The 27,336-nt window shown below is 37.7% G+C and overlaps 1 long non-coding RNA gene across 3 annotated transcripts in view; it reads right to left on the bottom strand.

Annotated features, from left to right (window-relative positions):
* LOC309629937 overlaps window positions 1-25,740 on the bottom strand; it is a 70,341-nt gene extending 44,601 nt beyond the window's left edge. For all 3 annotated transcript variants that reach the window (XR_014245299.1, XR_014245300.1, XR_014245301.1), the window contains exons 1-2: window positions 24,548-25,740; window positions 10,115-10,878 (exon numbers count right to left, since the gene is read on the bottom strand). This is a non-coding gene — a long non-coding RNA (uncharacterized lncRNA). The remainder of the gene's footprint in view (window positions 1-10,114; window positions 10,879-24,547) is intronic.
* Between the last annotated feature and the right edge of the window lie 1,596 nt (window positions 25,741-27,336).

Genomic DNA, 27,336 nt, shown 5'->3' with positions numbered 1-27,336 from the left:
TTAAGAGCAGAGAAAAGGAGAAAAAGGAAGACTTACTGAGGATCTACTGAGTATCAGACACTACGTTGTCTATGTTACTTTGCTTAAGGAAGGCTCCATATTTTCCTAAACACTTAAACATCTGTGAAGTCTCAAGTTTCTACCTTATTATTAATGCATTTGTCGCTTGAGAACTATCATCCATTATATCATCATTCACCCTAAAACAGCCTCTTTATTCCTACTTTTATCTTCCAGACTTCTAGTTGTGACATAGAACTTTGGTTGGTCATGTCATTATCACAGGTCACATTTTCAGAACTTCATTCCATAGCATTTAGGACCCTAGAAATGTAAGTTAGATTTTTCCATCACTTCACCTACATGTCAAAATGTCTCCAATTTTTATTTTTTACATTAATCAGTTGTAATCAGTTCTTCAAATATATGTTAAGCATGGCTTACTTAAATGAGCCTGATTCTATATGGAGAAAATTAGACAAAGAGATAGTGAAATGGGTATCTCTAATCATCAGGCCTTAGTATTGAAAGTTTGACTAGCTTGACCCTTCTAAAAAGAACTGAATCTCATCAAATTTATAATGCAGAAAAACATTCCAGTACAAGAATGTTTCTGGGTCTATGACAACTTGTTCTCTTTATAACTTTGCTTCAATATTTCAGACAGAGACAGTTAAGCAATTGTAGAGAGGCCTGCAAGACTTGGGAATGGGGCCTCCTTCCTAATGATCTATTGCAGTTGTATTACACAGTGCTTGCACAACAAAGGTTTCTATTTTCCTACTTTTTTTCTGTATCATGTGCCAATGAAGCCTTTTTTTTTTTCTTCACTCCCTTAAAACCTCACCCTTTCTCATCTTTTATGCTTTTGTTTCCCTGACATGAAAACTCTAAGAAGGCAAATTGCTAATTGCATCCCTCAAAAACCCCAAATAAATGCAATTAGCCACACAAACATGACCTGCATCTTCTCTCCTGAAAGCTTTCCCAGCAATTTATCTACTAAAGCTCGGATTTTCTCCAAACACATATCCTAGGAAATGTCCCCAGATGGCATGTGATCTTTCCATTTTAGACAAGCTGCCTTGATCAGGTGTCACCCAACTGACCTGTTTTTCTCCACCTTTATTCTCGACACAATGTTGTCTCAACAGACTATCCGCTAAGTCCTGGTTTTTCTCCACTGAATTCCATTCTCACCTCTTTCCCGACACCACACCTGCCACATACACTAGTTGCTAATGTACATTGTGTTATTCCCTCATGATTTTCACAGGGCCTCTGAGTGACCTTGAAATTTCGTAGCCATTTCTCCAGTGTTCTCCTCCAATACTTCGCCTGTATGGAGCTTGGCTTCTGGTTTTCATCTCCTTAATTCCATTTTTAGTTTCCAATTGGTTGGGGAACTACCTTGTGCTCTCTACCCCATGCTCACCTTGCAAGCTACCTATCCAGGTCATCTTTATTCATATTTCCCTCACTACTCAAAAGAGTAAATCCAACTCAAAGCAGTAAAGGTGAGGAAAGGGGAAGAAATCCATGGGGGGCCCCAGGATGCTCTTAGATCATAGATCATAGAGTTGAAGGGATTCTAGATGCCGTCTAGTCCAATTCTGCCATTTCACACATGATAGGGCTGGGATCTCAGAGTTTAAAATCACAGATCATTCAAATGATTCAGTACCAGAGCTGCCAGAAAGAGCATTTCCAAGTGGTTAAAATTGTTGACTTTGGAATCATATGCATCTGGGTTCAAATCCCAAGCCGCGTGGCCTTGTACAATTAATTTAAACCCTCTAATCCACAGTATCCTTACTATTAACATGGGGATGATAACACTTGTTTTACTGGATTGTCGAGCTGGATATATATGTTGAGCTATTAATTATCAACTATAATCCTGCTCTATTGACTTTTAGTCTAATGCTCTTTATAAGATAATTATTATGTTTCTAGTGCCAATCTTCCAAGATTCCATTTTTAATCTTACTAATAGTGGTGTGACTTTGAACACCTTATTTACAAAACTGTGTTTCAGTTGATTAATCCGTAATGTAAAGCTAATCATAATACCTAGTGTAACGTAGTTGTGAGGATTAAATAGATAATCCTTATAAATATAGCATTTCACACACTATCTGGCACATAGGAAACACTGAAACATTAAATGGTTCTATATAGTCCTAAATGCTCAGAACAAATGCATGAATGATGAGGATAATCTCCTGCCATGTGCCCTCAAAAACAAATGCAGGGTTATATATTTTGTTCTCTTTGGCCCACAGTGCCCATATTCATTCGTTCAAGTAGGGCATTAAACAGAAGGTAGCATTAGAACATGAGAGATGAAAGAAAAGATGTTTTCCACCAAAGCAACAACTCTGAGCAAAGGAGGGAAAGGGCAAGGTCTCAAACACTAATTAATTCTATTTGGTTTCAAAGGCTTCAAATTGACCTCCCACCTATAGTTTCATGCCTTCCTATCCAACAACTTTGCTGCTGCCAGAAATAAAACACTAATTTGAACTTGATTATAATCCTTCCAATTTTACTGCTGCACATCAAATTCAGAATAAAGACCCAACTCCTTAGCCCAGCTTTCCAGTCCCGTCACCATCTCTTCCTGCCATCTTTGCCAGCCTCAATTCCTCCACTCTGCCAAATGCCTTCCCTCAACCACTTGCATTTATCTGAACCATCTGATTCACCTTCAGCCCTTTGCATGGGCTATTTCCTTGGCCCCAACATTATATGTCCTACTCGGCCTTTAAGATTCAGTTCAGAGGTTGCCTGTAGGAAGTCTTCTATGACATCCTTTGCCCACCCTCACCACTGCTGTTCAAGAGCAGAGTTCCTTTTTGGAAGTCCCAGAGCAGCCTATGTTTACGTCAAGCACAGCTGGTAGCACGTGGGATTCCATATTTGTACTTCTCTCCCTTCAGAATGCACGTTCCCCGACCACAGAGGCTACGCCTTTTGGAGAACCCACTGTGTGCCAGGCACCATTGTAGAAACTGGAAATACAAAGAACAAGAGAGGGAAAGTTCCCAATATCTTGGGACTCCTAGTCCAGTGGGGTAAATCAGACAATTAACAAATACATAAGGAATTATCTGGCGGTCCAGTGGTTAGGACTCCATACTTTCACTGCCAAGGGCACAGGCTCGATCCCTGCTCAGGGAACTAAGATCCCACAAGCGGCGCAGCATGGCCAAAAGAAGGAAAAAAAAAAAAACATAAATACATAAATATTTTCAAATAGTGACAGGTGCTATGAAGATAATAAAACGGCATAATGTGCTACAGAGTGAGAAGGGATGGGAAAGACAGCGTAAGATAAAGTGGTCTAATTGTGGCATTTGAGCAAAAAACTGATGAGGAGCCAATCATCCCTGGGTATATTAAAGGTAAGATTGTTCCAGGCTGAGGGAAGAGTAAGAGCTTGTCAATGTTTTTTTTTTTCTTTTTTTTTTCTTTAAATTTATTTATTTATTTATTTTTGGCTGCGTTGGGTCTTCGTTGCTGTGTGCGGGCTTTCTCTAGTTGCTGAGAGCGAGGGCTACTCTTTGTTGCGGTGCGCATGTTCCTCATTGCAGTGGCTTTTCTTGTTGCGGAGCACAGGCTCTAGGCACGTGGGCTTCAGTAGTTGTGGCACGTGGGTTCAGTAGTTGTGGCACACAGGCTCAGTAGTTGTGGCTCACGGGCTTAGTTGCTCCGTGGCATGTGGGATCTTCCAGGATCAGGGATCGAACCCGTGTCCCCTGCATTGGCAGGCGGATTCTTAACCACTGCACCACCAGGGAAGTCCGAGCTTGTCAATGTTCGTAGAAGGAAAGAAGGGATTGGTTGAGATCAAGTTCAAGGATGTAAAGGGTACTCAAACTCCTCCCATATAGAAACCAGGATATACTAACTTTTCAGTAGAGGAATAAAAGGCAGACAAAAGCACCAAAATTATGAGATCCGTCTTAGACTTGGGGTTTTTGGGGGGGTAAGGGAGGAGTGGTCAGGACCTGGCTGAACTGGTGACCTTAGGGTGAAGTAGGTTTCTATAAACCAACATTTCCTGAAGAATGTTCCAGAAACATTGGACTAGACCCTGGAGTCACCCTAGAGTCACCCTGAAGTCTCAGTTTGGTAAACACTTCTCCTCTTACACTGCTTCTCCCCACCCACTATGTCCCCACCACCTGGGCACTCACAATGCACATTAGCATATCAAAGGCTCTGAATAACTCAGCATTTGGAAAACCTGGTTAACTTTTATTTCTCAAATTAATTTAACCACTGTATGTGTTTTGTTGTTTTGTTTTGTTTTAACACAATACTACTTAAATCCTGCAGACCATTATTTTGTAAAACACATTTTGGGAAACTCTTGTCTAAATCACTCTCCACAACCACAAGCCTTGCTGTGGTAATTTCTAGCTTCCAGTTACATTTTGTGCAGTGGAAGCAGTAAATAAATAAGAGGATATGATTTTTGAAAAGATACAATAGATAGTTTGTTTGCAACTGTGAAAGTAAAGAATACAAGAGTCTCAGTAAATTTAAATTTCACTACATTTAGTCACCTTAAAATAATTTCAACAGAATTTTAAAATGGTTAGTACTTGTAAGGATAAATACGTGTAATATATACTAATATATGTTCTATGAAAAATAGGAAGTTTAACTACTAAAGGTTAAAATCCAGTTTGGATGCTTTTTTATGCACTGCAGCTTAAACTTTTTAAATTAAAATTAATTTCTGCTCAGCCAAGTGCAAAAAAATTAAGTCTACTCATCACAGACCCATCTTGCTTATTTTGATTACAACCGTTTTAAATGCCAGAATTATTAAGCACTTTAAGATTAATTTTTAAAAATCAAATACATTAGACTTCATAATAATATAGATACTTAATAGAGGGAAGAAATCCATGTTATAAGCTAATTAACAATGCTGACACTCTCCCAGTAGCTAAAAATAAGACTAAAAGCAAGTTCTTCCAATATCAGGCTGTATTATAATATATTTAAAATCCATTTGGGAAATTGAATTTGTTTCATGATTAGATTTTTTCTAGTAAATCTAATTGTGCAAAATGGTTGTTCCAAACATATGAAAACATTAAATTCCAATCATAAAGTTCACCTATATATCATCAGAATATACAGAACCCACTTCCTAACTAGTATCACTATCTTTGTCAAATAACTCTTCATAAGTTTCCATTTTCTAATACCTTTAAAATTATGAATCATCTCAAATAAAAAGTCTCCACATCAAAATAAGTCACTGAGGGAATGAATGCTAATAGTGTAATAACAATAAACATTAGTAGTATAATTTATTCTGAAAGGAAGTTTCCTCTGGTAAATATCAAATAAGTTGTTACATTCTCAAAACTGGTCTTCAATATATAAAAGAGAAGCTTAATTATTCAGCTGATTAAAATACATCTTATAAAATAAGATCAGTACATTGTTAGCTAGAATTAACCCAAGCCCCCTGAAATATTGATTTATACAAACTTCCAGTCAAAATTCACTTTTTAAAGTCTACCTTTTATTTGGTTCGTAATAGTCAATTCAGAATTAGAACTGAGGTTTTTTTTAACCGTATTTTAACAAATGCTTGGCTGTTTTCAGCATCTTGATATTTATTCTTTATAGGATAAAGTACTTCAGCACTTATTCCAGGAATTTTTTTTGGAAGTGACTCAGGCAAGGAAGAATATGTAAGAAAATGCTCAATTAAAATGCTCTCTCAACTGGTTAAATAGCATATCTGCATACGGCATGCATGAACCCATGTAAAATTTACATTGTTTAGGGAAGGAATTGTATCTTCAATAAATGACACTGGGTCGATTAGAAACAGATAAAAAATGGAAAAAAAGTCTTGATCCTCCACCTCAAACTACACATAAAAATCAACTTTAGATGTATTATAGATCTAAATGTGAAAGGTAGAATAATACGACTTTTAGAAGAAAATATGAGAATATTGTCATGACCTTAAAATAGGCCAAGATTTCTCAAACAGAACACAGAAAGCACTAACCATAAAAGAAAATATTGATAAATTGGATTACATTAAAAATAAGAACCTCTATTCCATAAAAAGTCACCATTAAGAATGAAAAGGTAAGTCACAGAGTAGGAGAAGATATTTGTAGGACATATCCAACAAAGGACTCTTCCAAAGATATAAGGAACTCCTACAAGTCAGTATGAAAAAACAGACAACTCAAGAGAAAAATAGGCAAAAGACTGGAACAATCATTTCATAAAACAGAATATTCAAATGGCTGGTAAACATATGAAATGAAAATTAAAACCACAATACGATATTACTATCCACCCATCCAAGTGACCAAAATTTTCTTGGATTTATTTTAAGTGAACATATCGCCATTGTAATATAAAAAAAAAAAAAAGATACTTATTATGCATATGCTTCTGGAGAACTTTTACAAAAAGAACAAATACATGGGCCTTATCTGTCTAGGCAAAAGAAGAGTCTCCAGAAATTACTTCAATGGCCTGGAATTTTTACATTGAAAATACCAAATATTAGCAAGGATATGAAAGAAGTGGACCTCTTAGACATTACTGGTGAGAGAGTAAAATTGGAAGAGCCACTTTGGAAAACTGTTGGCATTATCTAGTAAAGCTAAACATATGTCTCGCCTATAACCCAAAGATCCATTTTTTGGAGAGAAAAGAGGCATATGTCAACCAACAGGTATGTACAAAGATGTTCAAAGCAGCACTATTTATAACAGCTTGGGAGGGGCAAATGACACAAATGCCCATCAAAAATTGAATGGTTCAATAAATTATGGTATAGGCATACAATGGAATACTACACAACAATTCCAATGAGCAAACTACAGCCATACACAAAAATGGAATGAATCTCACAATCATAATGATGAGAAAAGCTAGATGAAAACAAACAAAAAAACTACATACTGCAGTTTTCATAAATACCTTATAATATACCATATATTTTATAAATATACCATTTGTATAAAGTTCAAAACTGGGCTGGGGTGAGAGAGGGATCTATGGTTTAGAAGTCAGGATAGTGGTAACACTTGAGATGGAACACAGTACTGGAAGGGGACAAGAGGGAGGCTTTGGGGTGCTGGTATGTTTTGTTTCTGGGGTGCCTGTTGTGTTCTCTTGGTTACATGGGTGTGTTCACTTCGTAAACATTCATCAAGCTGCATACTTAGAATTTGTGCATTTTCTGGATGCTATATTGCAATAAAATTTATACTTTAAAAATCCTGTTGTGTACATAGGGATGGGTCCATGGCATAGTGTTAAATAAAAGGAAGGGTGCAGAGTAGAATAACACCATGGTCCCTATTGGGGGCGAAAGAGAAAGGAAGAAAATGCATGCATGGATAGTGGCTGATTGGATGGATAAGCACCAAATATTAACAGCAATTCTCTCTAAGGGTTGGTCCTCTTATTTTTATTTTTGGTACTTTTTCTGGATTTCCTTAAGTAAACATATCACCATTGCGATAAAAAAAAATAAGTGTTCTCTATACACTCCTGCCAGGATTTATACAAAAAGAATAAGCCAAATTTATCAACACATAGGCTTTGTCTATATAGGCAAAAGCAGGAGTTTTAAGCAATTGCCATTAATGGCCTGGAAAATTGAGTCAAACATCAACCTGATGGGAAATATGTATTATATGAAATATATTATTGAGAAGCTGGGAAGTAAACTTGGATAAACATGGTCAAGAAATGACTGTCTCTTCAACGTCAGGAACTTCTCTCTTTAGGAAGTATCTGAAAAATTACCTCATTTTGCCCATAAAATCCTAGCACATCAATAGCTCCCCTACCATATGGGCATTTCAGATATCTCATCAGAGGTCCAGTGAAATGCATTTTTATTGCAAAAAGGCACAGGATAATCCAGCTGCGTTTTTTTTTGTTTTTTTTGTTTTTTTTTTTTTAAATTTACTTATTTATGGCTGTGTTGGGTCTTCGTTTCTGTGCGAGGGCTTTCTCCAGTTGCGGGGAGCGGGGACCACTCTTCATCGCGGTGCGCGGGCCTCTCACTATCGCGGCCTCTCTTGTTGCGGAGCACAGGCTCCAGACGCGCAGGCTCAGTAATTGTGGCTCACGGGCCTAGTTGCTCCGCAGCATGTGGGATCTTCCCAGACCAGGGCTCGAACCCGTGTCCCCTGCATTAGCAGGCAGATTCTCAACCACTGCGCCACCAGGGAAGCCCTCCAGCTGCGTTTTAACAGAAGAACTAGATGAAAGAGTAAATGTTTCCCCCTCCTCACGGTCCTCCTCCTCCCCCTCTGCTGTCTCTTCTCTCACGGCTCCCTCCCTCTCCTCTCATCCTCCTAGGACTGATTTGCTCTGCCCTGGTGCCTCCTCTTTTTCCTCCCTTGCCCAGTTTGGTCTCAGTCCTGTGGGTGCAAATGGGACTGACAGGTCCTAAGCTTAGTTCTCCTAGTGTCCTTGAAACACCAGCTGAGTGAGAGATTTGCCTCTGTCACTCTAAAATTGAAAGTGCAAAGAGATAAGAGAAAGTGAACAATTATCGGTTTCTTCCCGCTCTCCCAGCTCCAGACCCTCCCCCTCAGTTCCCCAACCCAGGCCCTGCTATAGGGCGAGATGAATGCAGCTGCTAGCGCTGAGATGCTAGCTGTTCACACGGCCCAACACTTTTCACGTGGTAGGTCACAGAGCAGTAGGGGAAAGGGAAGTGGTGATGCGATATCTAATGGCCATGCTAGGGGTGGGGGTCCAGAAAGTTAAGAAGAAAACAAGATGCAGACAGTGGGATGGAGCTTGTACCCAAGTGGCTGAGAGTGGCCCTTCCCACTACAGCAACAGAAGGTGCAAAAGCAGGTGCCCTGCACGTTCCAAAAAGAAAAAAGAAAAACAATAAATGCTTGTACAAGTGAGATTACATATACCTAAGTTATCTGAAAACCCTGAAATTCTCCAAATATCAGGGATTCATTACAATGATGAATATAAATGCTTTAGTGACTTTCAGAGCAACTCATATATTTAAAAAGAGTGTAAAAACTCAGGAAAATAAATAGGCATCCCAGAAATTCCCCCAACAGAAACTCTGAAAGCTGCATCTAGACTTTCCATTTCACAGAGACAAGGAGGTACGGTGGTTTCCGCTGGGCCTCAGAGAAAGGAACAGAAAGGTCACCTCCTCTCAATCTGCAAATATCTGAAATCCCCCCCACTCAGGATTGTGATATGAGGCTAGAAGACGCAGAGCACACAGGATGAGACTTCAGGCTAGAGCCAGGAGATCAAGAATCTGCTCACAAAAGAAGCAAGGGAAGCGGCTTTTTTGGCTCTGCTGGCACCCCAGCCCCCCGGAACAGAAACACAGTAGACTAGGATTGTGCTGTGGCCAGTCTGTCTGGCAGAACTAGGTGGTGGGGTGGGAAAATGGCCTGAGACACTGACTAGGTTGGAGCATTTGATGTCTGAGGGGGTTTTGGTGTGAGGCAGAAAACAAAGCAATTTGATAGGAAAACCACGAAGGCAGATGAAAATGACAAGGTGGAAGAGGGGATGCCAGCTGCAGGGAGGGGATGGTCAACAGGCTGAGAGACAGACTTTGAGGGGTAAAAGAAAAGAGTGGAAGGATAGAGGGGAAGGAGGAAAACCTCCCCAGAAGGAACAGAATTCATTGCAGAACACAATCTGAGGCCCGTATCTGAAATTGTTCAGGCCCAAGAGCTGTGGTTTGAGATGCCCTTGTTATACTGGGCAGAGAGTTTTCTTTTTAAATAAATGAACCAGAAATGACCCAAAGGATTTTTGTAAACTTTTTCTTATAGAAAATTGAACGTGCGAAAAAAGCAAGCAGAATATAATAATGACTTTCGTGTACCCATTACTCTGAATCAATAATGATCAAATCCCGGCCAATCGTGCCTCATCTACTTCCATCCATTTCCCCCCTTCACATAGGTTTTTTTAAAATTATTGTGGTTAAATATACTGACATATTAGTTTAAAGCACATTCCACAAATATTACATTATGTATCCCTAAAAAACAAGGATTCCTTTTATTCTTTTAAAATAACCACAATATCAATATTATACCTTAAAAACAATTTCTTAATACCAGGAGATGTTTCTTTTTTCTTCTTTTTTTTAAATTTATTTATTTTTGGCTGCATTGGGTCTTTGTTGCTGCCCACGGGCTTTCTCTACTTGCGGCATGCGGGGGCTACTCTTCCTTGCGGTGCGTGGGCTTCTCACTGCAGTGGCTTCTCTTGTTGCGGAGCATGAGCTCTAGGCGCGCAGGCTTCAGTAGTTGTGGCACACGGGCTTAGTTGCTCCGTGGCATGTGGGATCTTCCCGGACCAGGGCTACAATCCATCCATATCCCCTGCACTGGCAGGTGGATTATTAACCACTGCGCCACCAGGGAAGTCTCAATACCAGAAGATATTTCTAAGGCATTTCTACATTAAAGTCTTCTCTCCTGTTGCTGTACGCAAAAAGACTTGTGCATTTCAGAAGAGCTTAGAAGAGTGAGAACAAATTTTACCAAGAGAAGGCGCCAGGAGATGAAGCTGTAGCAGGAACTCTGGGAACAGCAAAGATCCAGCAAAAGAGACTGTATTTGATGGTTTTTCATATAATACGGCTCTTTCTGGGGCTGTGAAATGGGGGACAAACATCTTGCAGGACTTCATACATCGCTCTAGAAAACTCTGCAGCAAATCAGTAGAAATGAAAAGCCAACATTTGAGCTGTTTTGATGACCATAAAGAATCAAGAGACCGAAGTAATGGGAAAAAGGGTCTTTTCTGTTCTGCCTATCTCAAACGTTGTGAAGATTTTGATGATGCATCCCCAACCTAAAAAAAAAAAAAAAAAAAAAGTCTACTGTATTAAAATAGCATGTGCACCATAAAATATTTTAAAAACAGATATCGTTAGAGGATGAGATTCAAAAATAAAGATAGAAGTTCTCATATTTTTCCCATAGCCTAACAAATCATCTTAGGCCTCTCCCTTTTAGACCAGTGCACTTGGCTGTCAGTCTTCCCAAGAGCAGTCCTTGAGTGGGTGATAGGGAAGTCAAGGTTAGCAGACTGAAAATGACCCTGGGGATACCTGTACAGAGAACAGTAGAGGTCAGTGGTCTCAACCCTGCCGTACATTAGAGTGAGCCTGGGAGATTTTAAGAAATGTGGACACCCAGGCCCAACCCCATACCAAGCAAATCAGTAATTCTGGAGTGCAGTCTGTGTTTTTTGTTTGTAGGTTGGTTTGCTTGGTTTTTGTTTGTTTGTTTGTTTGTTTTGGGTTTTTTTGTTTTTTAGGTACTCCAGGTGATTCTAACACACAGGCAGTGTTGGAAAAACCACTGCTATTGGTGTTTAAAAAAAAACGGTTGCTTAATGTGAGAATATTAGCTCTGATTTTAAAGCATTCTATTCACTACTTCCCATTTAAGAGTGGGGAAAATATTTTACTGTACATTAAAGAAAGGGTACGGGATAATGAGAAGAAAAGAAATGCAGAGAAACTTTTAAGTAAAAAAGCATACCTAATAAAATAATAGTGAGGTTCTCTCAGAAAAGGGTGGTTTCCATTTCCATATCCCAGATTCTAATTTATTACATCTTAAACTGCTCCAATTTTGACAGACCTTATTTTCATTTAACCCAAAACACTCATCCTATTAGATTAATACAATTATCTAATGACTATTTCAAATTGCAATCATGGTTATTTCATATGTCAAAATAATTAATTCTGGCTACTTAAATCTTTTCTGTTTAATCAAGTTTATCTCTCAATTGGGAAGGGAAAAAAAAAAAAAAAACCTGACCTTAAAAAAATAAAAAGACATTTTCTATCTCTGAGGAACTGACTTCATCAAATTATCCTGAAGGGAAAAGTAAGTCCAAAAATGTGAACTACAGGCAGCTGGAAAGCAAAATTGTGTACAATGAATGACACACCAAATCCTGCAGGGAAATATGCCCCACAATACATTATTTCCTGTGGCTTCCTGCCTGAGGAACACTGAAGAACAGTAAAAATTCTTCCAGAAATTATTTCCTCAGCTGTCTCATTGATGGATTTAGCATAGGTGTTTGGTCAAAATGTTAAATCATGGTCAAATCCGAACATGCATATTTACCAATGTTTATATATCTAATCACAAGGGTCACTTGGTTCCTTAAAATGGAGGTTAAAAGAAACTTGAACTGGATTCCATTTTATCACAAGTCTGGAATGCTGAAATGCTGTGACAAAGCTATCAATTCATTCATCTGAGTGAAAAGCCTGTAAAATCACAGGCCTTAACGTTCACATCCTTAAATGTCACCATTTTACCAATTCCACAAAAGTTATGTAGACATGATTGTATACGCTAGAAGTAAAGTGAATTGTCGTCTGCAGGATACTTAAAATCAAATGGGCGATCTAAGTTTATCTTATGATGTTTAAAGAGACTAAAACGAGCTGGTTCCACAAATTGCTGACACGATCAATTCTGAGGAGTCGCGAGAGGACCGCCTGATGGTAGCACATACCTACTGTAGGTGGTATTGTGCATTAGACTGGCCACAGGGAATCTTCATTTAACTAGGGATAGCTTGTCACAACACACCCCAAGTTATGACAGATAATCATTCCAATAATTAATACCTTTATATACTATGATTTAGTGCTTTACATTTTTTAATGACTTCTGATTCCTTACCATCCCCTCCTTGAAATGCTTATTGCCACAGTTAAAGAACTCCATAGCTCTCTCTTGGACTACTACCTATTCTCGCACCTCACTCTAGCCCATTCTCATTCTCATCAGTGTTTTCTTGACAATCCATCTTGGAGCCTGTCACTCATGTTACTTACCTATAGGAGGTCCTATCTCTTGTTTCTTATCTCCACCACCCTCCCATTTTTACTCCTTACCCTAGCCACATGGAGCTTCATGCCATTCCCCAAACACACTGTTTGGTTCTTAACTCTATTCCTTTACCATATACCATTCTTCTGTCATCCTTCACAAATGTCTTCAAGGTCCCCTTTGCCTGACTCGCAAACTCTCACAAGGCTTTCAAGACCAAGCCAAAGCTTCACCTCGTCTGTGGGAGCCTTTCTGAAGAGCCCCAGGGTTAGTCTTAGTAGTTTTTGTGCTGTCTTAACCTTTGTACACTGTTTTATTGTCATCTTATCATCATTGTCTATTTCCAAATCTAGGTTCCTCTGCCTCCACCATCATCCCTAAATAGAAAATGAGATCCTCCAGGCCAGCTACCCTGTCACAGTCATCGGGTGTCCCCAGATTGCAGCAGGTTCTCAATTCAAGGAACCAATGAATCTAGTTGATAAATTATTGAAAGGATTTTTGTTCCTGTTTGAGGTAGAGACAAATGGAATAATACAAAGTAGAAACTCAGTGCTCTTTCACCCAGCTCAAAGGTGAGAAACCTATTTTACTGTGAACCAATTCTGGAAAGATTAAAATGGTTACTGGCTGCTTTTTTAAAAATGTATATAAGATGAAAATATTTTTATTGACTGAAAGAACCGCAGTGTGAAAATAGACACTACTGTCATAGGCAGTGAACTGTTAATACCTATTAAGAGCATATTTGAGAGACAGCAACACAGAGATGGTTGTTGTTATTGTTTAATCTTTCAACTGGAAATCCATTTCAGGCAGAATCACAAGCTGAGGAAGTGGCAAGTGGCTCTTCATCAGCCAGGATCATTTATTCTTGGCATCTGGATTAGGAGGACCACAGGACCGTGTGGTCCTTATTCCTTAGGAGGACTTTTCTTCAAAGGCTGACTTTTCTTTGCCATCCTCTCTCTATAAGGGGCCTCTTCAGCTTCTCTTCCCAAGTGGATTCTTCTCCACCATTCCACCCCGCTGCCCTTGTGAGGCAGGTGCTAGAGTTAATACTTAACAAGGCAAAAAAAAAAGAAAGTTGCTCTTTAGCTACCTCACATAAATAATATCCTCAGGGAAATACCTGTATCTATGAATAGTTGTATATAAACTATGATTCACAGGTTCTCCAGGGGTTATGTAGCAATTTGGGACACTGGTTGGATGGGACAAGTTTTGACTATTCCATCACCTACAGGCCTTGAGCATTTCTGAAGTCTTCTCACGGTACCAGGTCACATGTAACACATAAACACTCAAGTTGTATCTACAAGACATCAAAATAGCTATATAATTTGAACAAATCAGTTATTTTCAAAGCATATCCATTTAGAATGGGAGAACTGGTTGTTTTGCATCATTTTAAAGGTAAAACAAGCATGTGTGTGTGTGTGTGTGTATACATGGGACTAATAATCTACGTTCAACAGTCTGGCATGGCTTATATGCAGTGATGGAGTAAGGCCCGAGTTGCATTGCCTTGGCTCATCTTCTGGGTTCCTCATTGCTCTATGGGTCTCTGGCAGAGGTGCGGTATGAAGGGCAAAGCACTGGCTTTGTAGACACACAGACCTAAGGTCAACTCCAGCTCAATCATAGGCTACTTATGTGACCTCAGAAAAGTTACCTAACCTCTCTGAACTGTAATTTCTCATCTGTAAAATGGGGCTATGTGATACCCACCTCATAGCAGTACTGAGTGACTAAATGAAATTATGTTAGTGAAGCACTTGGCAGATATTCAAAACATGTCAGTTCCTTCCCCTCAGAGGTAGTAATCTCCTCACAGGTGCAGAGGAATAATCATTTGAATATTTGTGTGTATATATATATATTTTTAATTCTATACTTGATTGTATTAGAGTTGAATAGGTGTCATCATAATATGTTTCGAATTATTATTGCTCTGTCCTTCACACCACACCTCTGCCAGAGGCTCACAGAGTTCTAAGGAACCCAGAAGATGAGCCAGGGCAATGCAACTCAGGCCTTACTCCATCACTGCATATAAGCCATGCCAGACTGCTGAGTGGGATTGTTAGTCCCACGCAGCTCCGGGAAAGGAAACACTTCGCTTGTTTAGAAGCTCCTTTAGATCAACCTTTACTAGAACACAGCATTAGCCAAAATCCTGACCTCACAAATACAACAAGGAGTTAGTTATCACTATAAGAAAAGACAAATTTCCCCACGTTTGGATATTATTAGGTATAACCTCCTAACTATATTTTTACGTATCAATAGTTAATTTGATTTCTTTTTTGTTTGCTTGTTTTAATCAAAGTGATACATGCACACAGTTTGAAGAATCCAATTTATACAGTTTGCTGCAACAAATAGCAGCCCCTTGTGCCTCCCATCAGCACCTTTCTCCCTACATCAAAGGCACCCATACTCAGTGTTTTTAGCTATTTTATTTTATTCGTTTGATTAGTTGGTTGGTTGTTGGTTTTGGTGTTTACTCCCAGAACTTTAAGTATGCTATGTTTGCCCATATTGCTAATTTGATTTTTTGAAGTACAGGCATATGCTAAGACTTCTCACTGTGGAATATAATACATAGCTTTCTTCCACCACCCTCTCCCTTCCCATCACACACTTCCCCCTCCTCGTCTCTTCATCATTCCATATCACCAGATCATAATTTTGGTTAGATTAATACTTAGTGTTTATGTTAGAGTCGGTATATAAGGGTTATTTATTGGTAAGTTCTACCATTTACATACTATAATTCTTCTTCCTTTCTTTTTGGCTCCAACTTGTTTCCTTGCAGTTGGTTTTTGTTTGTTTTGTCAAATATTCTGTGTACTATCATAAACTGAACCTCAAACTCTCCATCAAGTTGTTGAGCCTTTTTTCTGAAAATGTTCAAATGCATTAGAAATTTTTTCATTTTCACCTTTTTAAAGAAGACTCTCCTTGAACCTTGTAACCTGCATCAGCGAGATGGATGGTCCTGGACCAGGTGCACACTGGCCACCCAGGTTGTCCCTTCCCTATCTCCTGGGAACTCCCTTTGCCTGGATGCCGGATCCATTGTCTTATCCTATCTTGCTTCATCCTCTCATTTTGGTGGAGCACATTTGGAGTAGCTTCGGAGAATGGGTGTAAGAGTGGTAAACATTTTTTGGAACTTACATGACCAAAATTCAACTTGTTTTCTGTTTTTACATTCCTAAATTTCTAACCTTTAATTATTTTCTATATCCTCTGAATCTCATCCACTTTGTTAAAAATCTCTTCAACTGGTAGGCCCAAGACTGACAGGAGTATTCCAGTAACAGTCTGGAGAATGTAATGCAAGCATTACTTTGTGATTCCTGAATTTGTACTCTAAATTCCTTTCTGCCACAGTTGCACATCGCAGTTATCGTACATTTGTCTTTCCTGCCTACATGTGTTCCTATTTAGGATTATCAACCCTCAATTTTGCCAAGGTCATTTTGAATTCCATTCTTATATTCTGAAGTGTTAATAACCCTGATACTTAGCATCCGCCATAAACTGAGCTTCATAAATATCATCCAAAATACTAATAAAGTACACACGGTACTTCTAGACCCTCAAACTTGCTGCCTTCTCTTCTAATGGCTAATTCCAAAAGATTCCAAACCATTAAACAATGGCAAAGCTTGATACATGTGACATAATTGTTTCTTCATAAAGAAAAGAATACTTTGATGGTTGAGGTTTAAATCTGGGGGACTTATCCTGGTATTTTTGCAATGGTGTTCAGCTTTTGCTTTTCAAAGGCAATCTCTTCCCTTATTTAAAAAACTAGGTGGTACATAATTCTTTTTCCAGACCTGAAGCATTCATTCTGTTAATACTAAACAGATATAATTAAAGAGGCAGCAAGGCATAGTAAAAGAGCACTTACTTGAAGAGTGAGAGGACTAATGTTACTAGTGTTTCTCTATGATCCAATATTTGTTGGATGTACTAATAAGCCAATATCTATTAATCCATCAAATGTGTATTGAGCACCCATTACGTTCAGGTACTGTGGTAGGCACTGGGGCTACAGAGTGAAAAGGACAGACATGGTCCCAGCCTTTGCTAAATAGAGCCACAGATACTGAGCAAATAATAACAAGTTAACCATTACAATAACTTAACCTCTATGAGGCTCAGTTTCCTCGTGAGTAAAATAAAGAAAATAATAGTACCACCTCATCAGTTCAAATGAGGTAATGCAATAGAACAACTTTATTAGCTCTCTTTTTTTTCCAGACAAACTACAAACATCTACCAGCTATGATTTCCTAGGGGCAGGGAGCATATCTTACTCATCTTTGTAACCTCAGCAAGTAGGCAGCGCTTGTCAAGTTAGCAGGAACTCAACACGTGTACAGAGCAAACGACAACTCCGAAAGAAGATGAATCTATATTTTCACGCAGTTACAGGTCTTTTCATTTTCTCACCAAGGTTATCCACCCATTCGTGAACTAACAAACTTTGTGTAGTTCAAAAGCACAAGGTAATTTTATAGTAAAATGTTTCCACTTAGCATGTATTCATCATTAATGTATGTATGTTTGAATAACTGAAATAACATAACATTTAAATTTTCATCTATTCCATTTCATATAGCAGGCAATTTTCCCTAAAATAATTTCTGAGGGTGGAGTGCAATTTCGGGGGTGTTTGACAAAATTATTTGAGATTTTAAAAGCACCTAAATAGGACACTCAAAACAAGTCAATTACTTTAAATTTCAAAATGAAATGCTAGAAAAAATTTTTTAATTTGACTCTCAAGCAAAGTTTCAGCTTACAGAAAAAATTTTTAACTTCACTAAAACACATTCAAATAAGTGTATGGAAATGTCAACTGACCTGCTTCCCAGCAAGTCTTCAGGATTAATGGACTTTAAATCTTTGGATACTAAAATTTGTATAGCAGACAGAGAGTTTTACCATGGAAGGTAATTCCTTCCATATTGGCTTTATTCCCCCAAAAGGCCTAAGGGATAAACTGTGATTTCTGTTCTTCTCATGCAACCACACAGTGGAAGGGCTGGAAGGGGGTCTAGGAATTGTCCGGTTCAGCCTACTTATTTTTCAGAGGAGGAAAAACAGAGGCCCAGAGAGGTAAGATGATTTGCCAGTTGCACAGCTGGGATTAGAACCAAAGTCTCCTCTTCTCTGGGACAGGAAGTAACTGAAAACTTTGCCTGGTATCCAGGGAATCTGCTTGTCTGCCATGTGGAGATAGTCTGACCCTGGAGAGTCTAATTCCAAGACAGTTACACATACATTCCAGCTAAAGATGCATCTTCATTTTAATTGAAATAGAATGAGAGACCCAACACCTCCAGTTGTTCTGTTCAAGAATAGAAAAATAAAATTCTTTATCTCGTATCATAAAAGCTCTACTCTTTAATATAAGTGCACAGAAAGTCCTCCAGGGAGCCTTATTCAACCACAGCAGAGGTTCTCAACACATCAGCCTAATTGACCGGCGTAACCCAAAGCCTGCGCTGGTCCACTGCTTCTTTCACATGGCAAGGAACTACCTCCTGCCCGCTTTCTTCCCCACTCAAGAACCTCACTAACAGCAACCCTTCTCCTCAAATTCACCCATAACAGGTTTAACCCCTTTCTCTTGGCCTCTCCTTCCACTGTCATGGGATCTCAAAACAAAACAAAAACCCAGAAAGTAGTTCCTCTTCACGAGTTTGGGAACATCTAATCTTGGTGGTTCATAAATTATCAGATGGAGTCATGGTGGGAACATGGACCTGGGGAATACTCAGATTCAGTTCAAACAAGGCTCTGATTCTAAACTCTTGAGGAAGCCCTCAGTCTCTCTCAGGTTCACTGCCTTCATCTCCAAACTAGAGGTGATAATACTTATACCATAGCGTTGTTGTAGAGATTCAATGAAGACACATTTAAGCGTCTACCACACTGCCTGGCACATGTTAAACACTCATTCTTTTCCATCTCTCTCTGTTGCTCACTTCTCCATTTTCAAGGAACCCCGCTGAATACGCAAGTATTGTCAATCGTTATACAATTCTTTCTACTTTTACGTATATCGGAATTTTCCATTATAAAAAAGTTTTTAATGAAATAATTTAAAATGATCTTTTTTGGAGGTTAGCAATGTTTAGTAAATACAAATACTCTTTCAGTCACGTACATTTGGGTAATAATACATTTTAAAAAGAACAATAATGTAGAAGCTAGAAAATATCATGTCATTCAAACTGAGACATAAAATATCTGATGTTCTTAAGGAGGTTTCATTCTGATATGTAAGCTATATGGTAAGGCTATATTAGCCAACCAAGTTAACTATTACGTATGAAATATTATTCTGATTATGTGTATACATATTTGGAAAATAGTTTTATCAAAAATATTACCTATTTCTCCTTTCAGTTTATGTAATTCAGAATAATTATGGGATTAATTACCCCCAAATTGGGTATCTTTTCAAACAAATTGGTTTTGTCATTAGTTGTCATATGTATGTAGCCTGAATGTTGATCAATAACTGATGAAATCATATTCAGTTTGATACATTTAAATAAAATTAGTGGATTCATGGTTCAGAATAAATATTTGTTTTTATTTTTTGGAAAGTACTATTCTCCACTTAAGAGGCAATATTTTGCCCTTTGTGATAAAAGCTCATGCTTTTTGTCTAAGCTATAAAATATAAACATTTTAATCCATGGTTCTATGTGTTTCTTGGGAACAATGTGGTTAAATACTTAGGGCCAACTCACTTGTTCTCTCTAAATTTCAGTTTCCCAAGTTAGATAAATAATAATACCCTACATTTATAATAATACCTTTCTTTTAAAGAGTTCATAATGCATAGGACTACTCTATTTTTAATTCTGGAACATTCCTGTAGACTTAGTTAAGGGCATCTATTAAATGCAGCTTACCAAATAGGAACCATGGTCATGGGCTGAGTGACTTGTCCAGGGTCACACAGATATAGGGTTATAAGGGTCAAATGATATGACACATGGCAAGAGTTTGACAACCATAAAGTATTACATGAATGCAAGTTATGATCAGAGATATGAACAGATTCGTAATGAGTTCTTACAGTTATTGACTGCCATTCTCAATACTCTTTTCCCTTGATTTTCTAGCCAAAACTAAAATAATACTTGCCACCAAAAAATCTCTAAAACATAGTGAGGAATAAGGAGAAACAGGGAAGTATATAGAACTCCGTGGAAATATGGTGCCATGTTATTTTTACGGATATTAATAGTGACCCTGCTATTGAAATAGCCTCCATGATTCATCTATTTATTTTTTAAGAATAAAACAATTAATATACTTCAATTTTTTAAAAAAAGAATAAAACAATTAAGTTTGGAATTCTGACCAAACTCTAACTTGGGGCTTGACTTTCAGTACTTCTGAATGTCTCTTGCTGCATCTACTCAATTTCCTAATTGATTAGAGAATTACTGAGAAATCTTGTAGTGCATTTTCAGTATTTGCTACACGATACTCTCTACACAGCTACAGAATATCAGCAAAACTTGTGTATTATTCTCCCTTATTCTCAGAACTGTTTCAGAGTATAATGAGCTGCTTCAAAGGGGTCCGAAAGCTTCTAATGAAAGGTGTTTAGGACATGCCAAATGGTTGCTATGAAAATTATCAGCCAACTAGAAACATTAGCTATTTTATGCCAAAAACAGTGTTTTAACAATGATTCATTTTTAGTCATTAGATGATTATTCTGAATTCTCATCATCTTGAAACTATATTGGCACCAAGAAAAAAATATGTTTTCAAATTTGGCTTCTTTTATGTGATGGTTCCATCTCTCATGTACCAACCATAAATTCTTTGCCTCTGGGACTGCAAGTGCTTCAGGATGTAATGGAAAGTTGGTATCACATGGCAAGACATTTGTTCCCATTGCAGAGTGAGGCCAGCTCTGAAATTCAAACCCTAATGAGAACAAGTATGTAAATGAGAGCAGCCAAACCAAACATGAAGAAAACAAAGCACAAGGATTCTATAAAAGACATTTTTTCAGCCTAGGTATTCATTAATCCATAGCACTTAGACTCTGTGAATTCAAAACAGAGCCTTTTTTCCAAAGTTTGTTACTATAGTGACATATCTATAAGACCTACATTTTAAAAAAACAAATGATAAGGACTTTTTAACCCCTAGAGTGGCTCTATTTATTAAATTTTCCTGTGTAAAGGAAGTGTTATTTAAACTAGACTATTATACCAAATATTAAAAATATTTCAATGTGCCTTGAATTAAATATGATTAAGAATGGCTAGTGTCAAAGAGTGCGTATTCTTAATCAAAATTTCAATCTTATGGTTTCTACAGAATACTAAAGATATTGTATTCTCAAGGACTTCTGCGTATGATCCAGTATACATCTTGCATATTTTCTGAAATTTCTGCAAAAAATAAAATTGCTTCAATAAAAATGTTTTTAAAATCTTTGCCTAATAATTTAAATAATTTCTTTTTCCTTATATAGATACATGTTTTTGCAGGGAATTTCCCACTGTTCCATGATTTTAGGCATATTTATTGTTTTACTTTCATAATATTGAATGAAAATATAAGATGTTGTAAAAAATGGAAAATTCATTCATTTATACAATATCTATTGAGAATCTAATATGCCAGGCTCTATTACAGATCTTGGAAATACAAGAATGAACAAGACAGGTAAAAAGCCCTTGACCTCTTTGGAACAATCCATTTTAGTGTGGGAAGGTAGACAACAAATAAAAGAAGTAAATACATAATATATTAGAGGGTAATAAGTGCGATTGAGAAAAACAAAGCAGGAAAGAGGGATGGGTGTGGGAGGAGCTTGTAGTTTTAAATAGTGTAGTCAGGGTAGTCACATTGAAAACGTGACATTTGAGCAAAGATTTGAAGAAGGTGAGGGAATTAGGCATGCAAATACCTCAGGTAATGAGCAGCAGGTACAGTAAGTGCAAAGGTCCTGAGGCAGGAGGCTTCCTTGGGGAAATCAGGCAACAACTAGCATATTTGAGTCTTACCAAAGCTAAAGCTAAAACGTTTTGTGGACCCATTTATATGTTGGCTGTTGCACACAAAACCAAGACTCCAATCTTGTCCTTTGGAAATCTAGATTTATAAAATCTTAAAACCAAAAATAGTCATTCTTTCATTCAACCTCCTTATTTTACAGATAAAGAATATGAGACCCAGAGAGGTTATGACCTGTGCAAGGATACATAGCTAGATAGAATGTTGCAGTGTGTACAACAGAACAAAGGTTTCCTAACACACCACTTTCTTTCAGCTTTACTTCTCATATTTTAATTATTTTTCTGTTCCTCATGTCCTTTTAATTCCTTTACAAATTCCTCTTTTATTTCATAAATTTATTCTTTAAAATGTCTCTGCATTAATTTGAGTCAACTGAAAAAGCACTAAACATTCCTAATATTATCTCCTGATGGCATTCAAATATATACTGATCCTGAGAGGCAATTTGTCTTTGGACAGCAGTTATGAAGTGTCACGTATCACATAACTAAAATTGTAGTCTCATCTGTTGTTATACCTTTACGAAGTTACTTTTGGTTTAGGTGGTGTATGTGAGTACATTTTTAAAATATAATAGTAATGCATTCAAATAATAATTATATGTGATCATTGTAGAAAAATTGGAAAATAGTTTTTAAAATTAAACAAAAAAAGCCTATAATCTCATCACCCAGAGATAGCCACCATTTAAGTGCTGATATATTTTCCCACAAATTCTTCTCCTATGTGTACATGTAATTTTCTCCCAAAGATGAGATACAATTTTGTTTAATGGTCTTTAACTTGATATTCTACCATATATAACGTTTTTTTAAAATATCATCAAATGATGATGAACGTTCATCTTTAAAATGGTTTTAATTTTTGAAAACAGTAGCCAACCAGAAATAAAGTTCATTAATAGAGTAGGCTAAAAAGTCTGGGTGATATTTTTCTACTCATAGCAAAGTGCTATTGTAAAGTAATATGATCAATATTCACAAGCTTCATAATTAAGTTGTGAAATAATTTAAGAGTTTTAGAATAATACTTAACAAAAATGCGACACTGAAACATGTGAAACACTTTTAAAGAATTTACACAATATGGGCTTCCCTGGTGGCTCAGTGGTTGAGAATCTGCCTGCCAATGCAGGGCACACGGGTTTGAGCCCTGGTCTGGGAAGATCCCACATGCCGCGGAGCAACTAAGCCCGTGAGCCACAATTACTGAGCCTGCGCGTCTGAGCCTGTGCTTCGCAACAAGAGAGACCGCAATAGTGAGAGGCCGCAATAGTGAGAGGCCCGCGCATCGCGATGAAGAGTGGCCCCCGCTTGCCGCAACTAGAGAAAGCCCTCGCACAGAAACGAAGACCCAACACAGCCATAAATAAATAAATAAATAAAAATTTTAAAACTTAAAAAAAAAGAATTTACACAATAACCTTGGCATGCTACTCTTTTCTCAGTCTTCTTTTTCATCACTTAAACATTTTTTAATTTTTAATTTTATTTTTCAGATTCTTTTCCCTTATAAGCTATTACAAAATATTGACTATAGTTCCCTCTTTTTAGTCTTAAGGCTTTATAATCATACTTTCTAAAACACCAAATTCTAGGGACTTCCCTGGTGGCACAGTGGTTAAGAATCCGCCTGCCCATGCAGGGCCCACGGGTTCGAGCCCTGGTCCAGGGAGATCCCACATGCCGTGGAGCAACTAAGCCCGTGAGCCACAACTACTGAGCCTGCACTCTAGAGCCTGCGAGCCACAACTACTGAGCCCACGTCCCTTAAGCCCATGCTCTGCAACAAGAGAAGCCACCCCAATGAGAAGCCCGCACACCGTAACGAAGAGTAGCCCCCGCTCAGCACAACTAGAGAAAGCCCACACACAGCAAAGAAGACCCAACGCAGCCAAAAATAAATTAATTAATTTTTTTAAAACCCCACCAAATTCTATATGAGATGATGGATGATCACAAAACTTATTGTGGTAATCATTTCATGATGTATGTAAGTCAAATCGTTATGCTCTACACCTTAAATTTAAAAAACAAAACAAAAACTGCCATCAAATAATAAACGATATATTTCAAAAGTATTGGATAAGGTAAGCAAACCTTTTTCCTTTTTGTTTGGAATTTATACCAGTCCGTTGACATTTACATAAAGTCCTATGGTACAAAACATCTAGGTGTTTCTTCTCCCCTGTTCAGCTAGGAAGATAAATGAATTTTGTGTGCTCCAGAGAAAGTAATAATGGCCGATGCATCTATCTCTGCTGAAGCTATCAGACTTGATGGCCCTGCTTTGGAGTTTACCTCGGTAAGAACTAATTTAACCTTCGTATACAAAGGCCTGGAATTGGGAGAAGATAAAGGAAGGGGTGAAGAAAGTGGCCAGGCCAGTTGTCACCACCAGTCTACCAGGGCATAGCCTCAATTAAATAATGCTATCTTAGCATTCTCTTGCTAACAGAGAAATAGCCCATGAAACCGAGTAAAATTCCCTTAAAGGGAAATACGAAGTAGTAATCTCTAAAAGAAACTTAACCCACCAATACCAAACTGTATGGCCTTGCCTCCTACCTCTTCCATAAAGGTTCCTCCTCTGTGGCTCTTTTACGACTCACTGAATGCTTCCAAGTGTCCCTAGATTTATCTATGTATATTTTTATCTCACTGGAAAAATGAGGCTCAGCTCTGAGCCTCCCTAAAATTAGCTCTACTTGTTAGAAGTTCTTCTTGTCAGGTGGTTCTATCACACTTATCTAATAATTGCATTTAAGCAAAACGGTTTCTTTTTTCGCTGTTGTTCAGAGCTGTTTTTTCTCTTTCTTTTTTTTTTTAAATGGGGCATTTCACATTCTTCTTGAGTAATCAAAATCACTGCCATTAACTTAGTTTAGGGTTTCATTGAGAAAAAGATTTCTCTCTTACAGGTATTAAGCTTTTGTTTTGCTATAAAGTTATTAAATGTCTATATAAGAACTGTCATGTAGATTCTTAGATATTTCTACCACTTTGGTATGACAAAATTATAGCCCTATAAACTTATCTTTGACTATATAATGAGAAGTTTAGATCTGTCTAAACATAATACACAACATAGTCTAAACTATGAGAGACTAAGAAAACAAAAAGGTTTCTTTTTAAATGTAAATCAGATCATGTTAATCCTCTCCTTATAACCCTCCTGTGGCTTCCCATTATACTTAAAATAAAATACAGGTTTTTTCACTTGGCCCTGCTCTCTTCAGATGCCTCCAGCTCCCTCCCCACCACACACTGGTTTCAACCTCAGGGTCATTGTCTGCACCTGTCTCTCCTCCTTAAATGCTGGTTATTGACAACGAGCTTGCCCTCGGCTCAAAGAGCCTTTCCTAGGGCCCACCTGGCACACACCTAAGGTGCCCTGGCTCCCACCTTCCATGATTGCTTTGTTTCTTCTTAAGAGTTATGAATATTTGAAATTACAACTTTTTTATTTGGTGTCTGTTTCCCTACTAAAACATAAGACCTATTAGAACAAGAGGTATAAGTGTTTTCCCCAAGTCTAGCATAGAAGCCAACATATAGTGGGCTTCTAAATATGTTTTGAATGAAGGAAAAAGTAGATATTTAAAGCTGTTTGCTCAAAATATAAGGCTGGTGCTACTAGGAGATTTTTTTCTTTCACCAAAATATAATATTTCAAATGAAATATTAAAAAGCAAAATTATTTTAAACACAGTAGTTAAGCTGAAAGAAATTCAGTAGAGAATATTTGGATAATGTGAATGAATCATTACCACATAATTTCTTTCTTGAAAATATGCATTTCTGTGGAAAGGGTTGATTATTTTTTCCTTCGAGGGTAGAACCGTTGTACTGATGGAGTACCTATACAGCAAGTAAGAATGAAATTTTTATAAACAAAAAATCTAGAATTAGATCAGTCAGTGAATAAACATTTGCAGTATGCAAAAAAAGAAAAATTAGTATCAAAATCCAGAAAAGACAGGGTGAAGATGGAGAAAATATTCTAAATATTTGAAGATGAAAATATATTTTTATCTAGTCAATTTAGGTTAAAAATAGGTAAGTGCCACAAAATGGATGTCATAGTAATACTATTATGATTATTCCTTAGGGATTTGACGGCCGCAACTGGAACGACCTTATGGTTAACATTTCACCTTGATTTTGCATTTTTCCTTTATTTCCCTTCTTTTCCAAAGATCCCAGACAACAGATGGGGAAGGGAAGTGAGTATTAATTTGCAGAGAAGCAGCTCATTACATGGACATTTTAAGTAATACCCAAATCCTTGTGCAAACATGGATCATGAGTTGAGATTTTAATGAGAATGAATGCTGTCAAAGTAGGATTTCAAGTATTCTAAAGTTAAAGCTAAAAGTGTTTTGTTTCCAGTGAGGAAAGAACTAGTTAGTTTTGAATTAAAATGTAACTTCAAATACAAAGTAGTCAAGATTCTATCTGTGCCTTTCAACCCTTTGTTCCTATGAATTAAAAGTAGTCCAATTAACCAGGTTAGAATGACCAACAGATTATCAGTCAATAACACTTAGACCACCTTCGTGTCCATATAAAGCTTATACAAGTTTCTACACTCAAACACACTTTTTAAAAACTTTGTAAGATGATAATAGTAACATACATAGGGAACTATAACCCAGAAGTCTAGAAATTGGCAATGTCTTTCAATGCTCTTTTATTATTTATTTTTTTATTTTTGGCTGTGTTGGGTCTTCGTTTCTGTACGAGGGCTTTCTCTAGTTGCGGCAAGTGGGGGCCACTCTTCATCGCGGTGCGCGGGCCTCTCACTATTGCGGCCTCTCTTGTTGCGGAGCACAGGCTCCAGACACGCAGGCTCAGAAGTTGTGGCTCACGGGCCCAGTTGCTCTGCAGCATGTGGGATCCTCCCAGACCAGGGCTCGAACCCGTGTCCCCTGCATTGGCAGGCAGATTCTCAACCACTGCGCCACCAGGGAAGCCCTCAATGCTCTTTTGTGAGTGTTAAAGTTACAATTTAAAAGTAAAGGTATGTCATCACTTGAAATGATACATAATCACATCTGTGCATATACCAAATTCATATACACAAGAAGGACAGAATAGATGGTGATGATTTCACATTACCAGTGATAGGCCATTAAATGTCTGTAAATAACTAGTTCATCTATGACAGAATATGGCTTCTTCCTAAAATCATGTACACTTTGTAACTTTCTTTAATTAACAAATTGTATTGAAAACATTACTGCCAATAGCATCACATTGAGTTCTATCTTTCCAAAGATGCCAAAACACTGCCATATGTTATTTTTTTCCATCCATTCTGTCTCTGGGGTTGGTAGTTTAACGGCCTCTTTACC

This window comes from Balaenoptera borealis (genome assembly GCF_965194805.1).
Source record: "Balaenoptera borealis genome assembly, chromosome: 5".
NCBI lineage: Eukaryota > Metazoa > Chordata > Mammalia > Artiodactyla > Balaenopteridae > Balaenoptera > Balaenoptera borealis.
The sequence above is the reverse complement of the archived record's forward strand: the minus strand, read 5'-3'. Positions and strand labels throughout refer to the sequence as shown.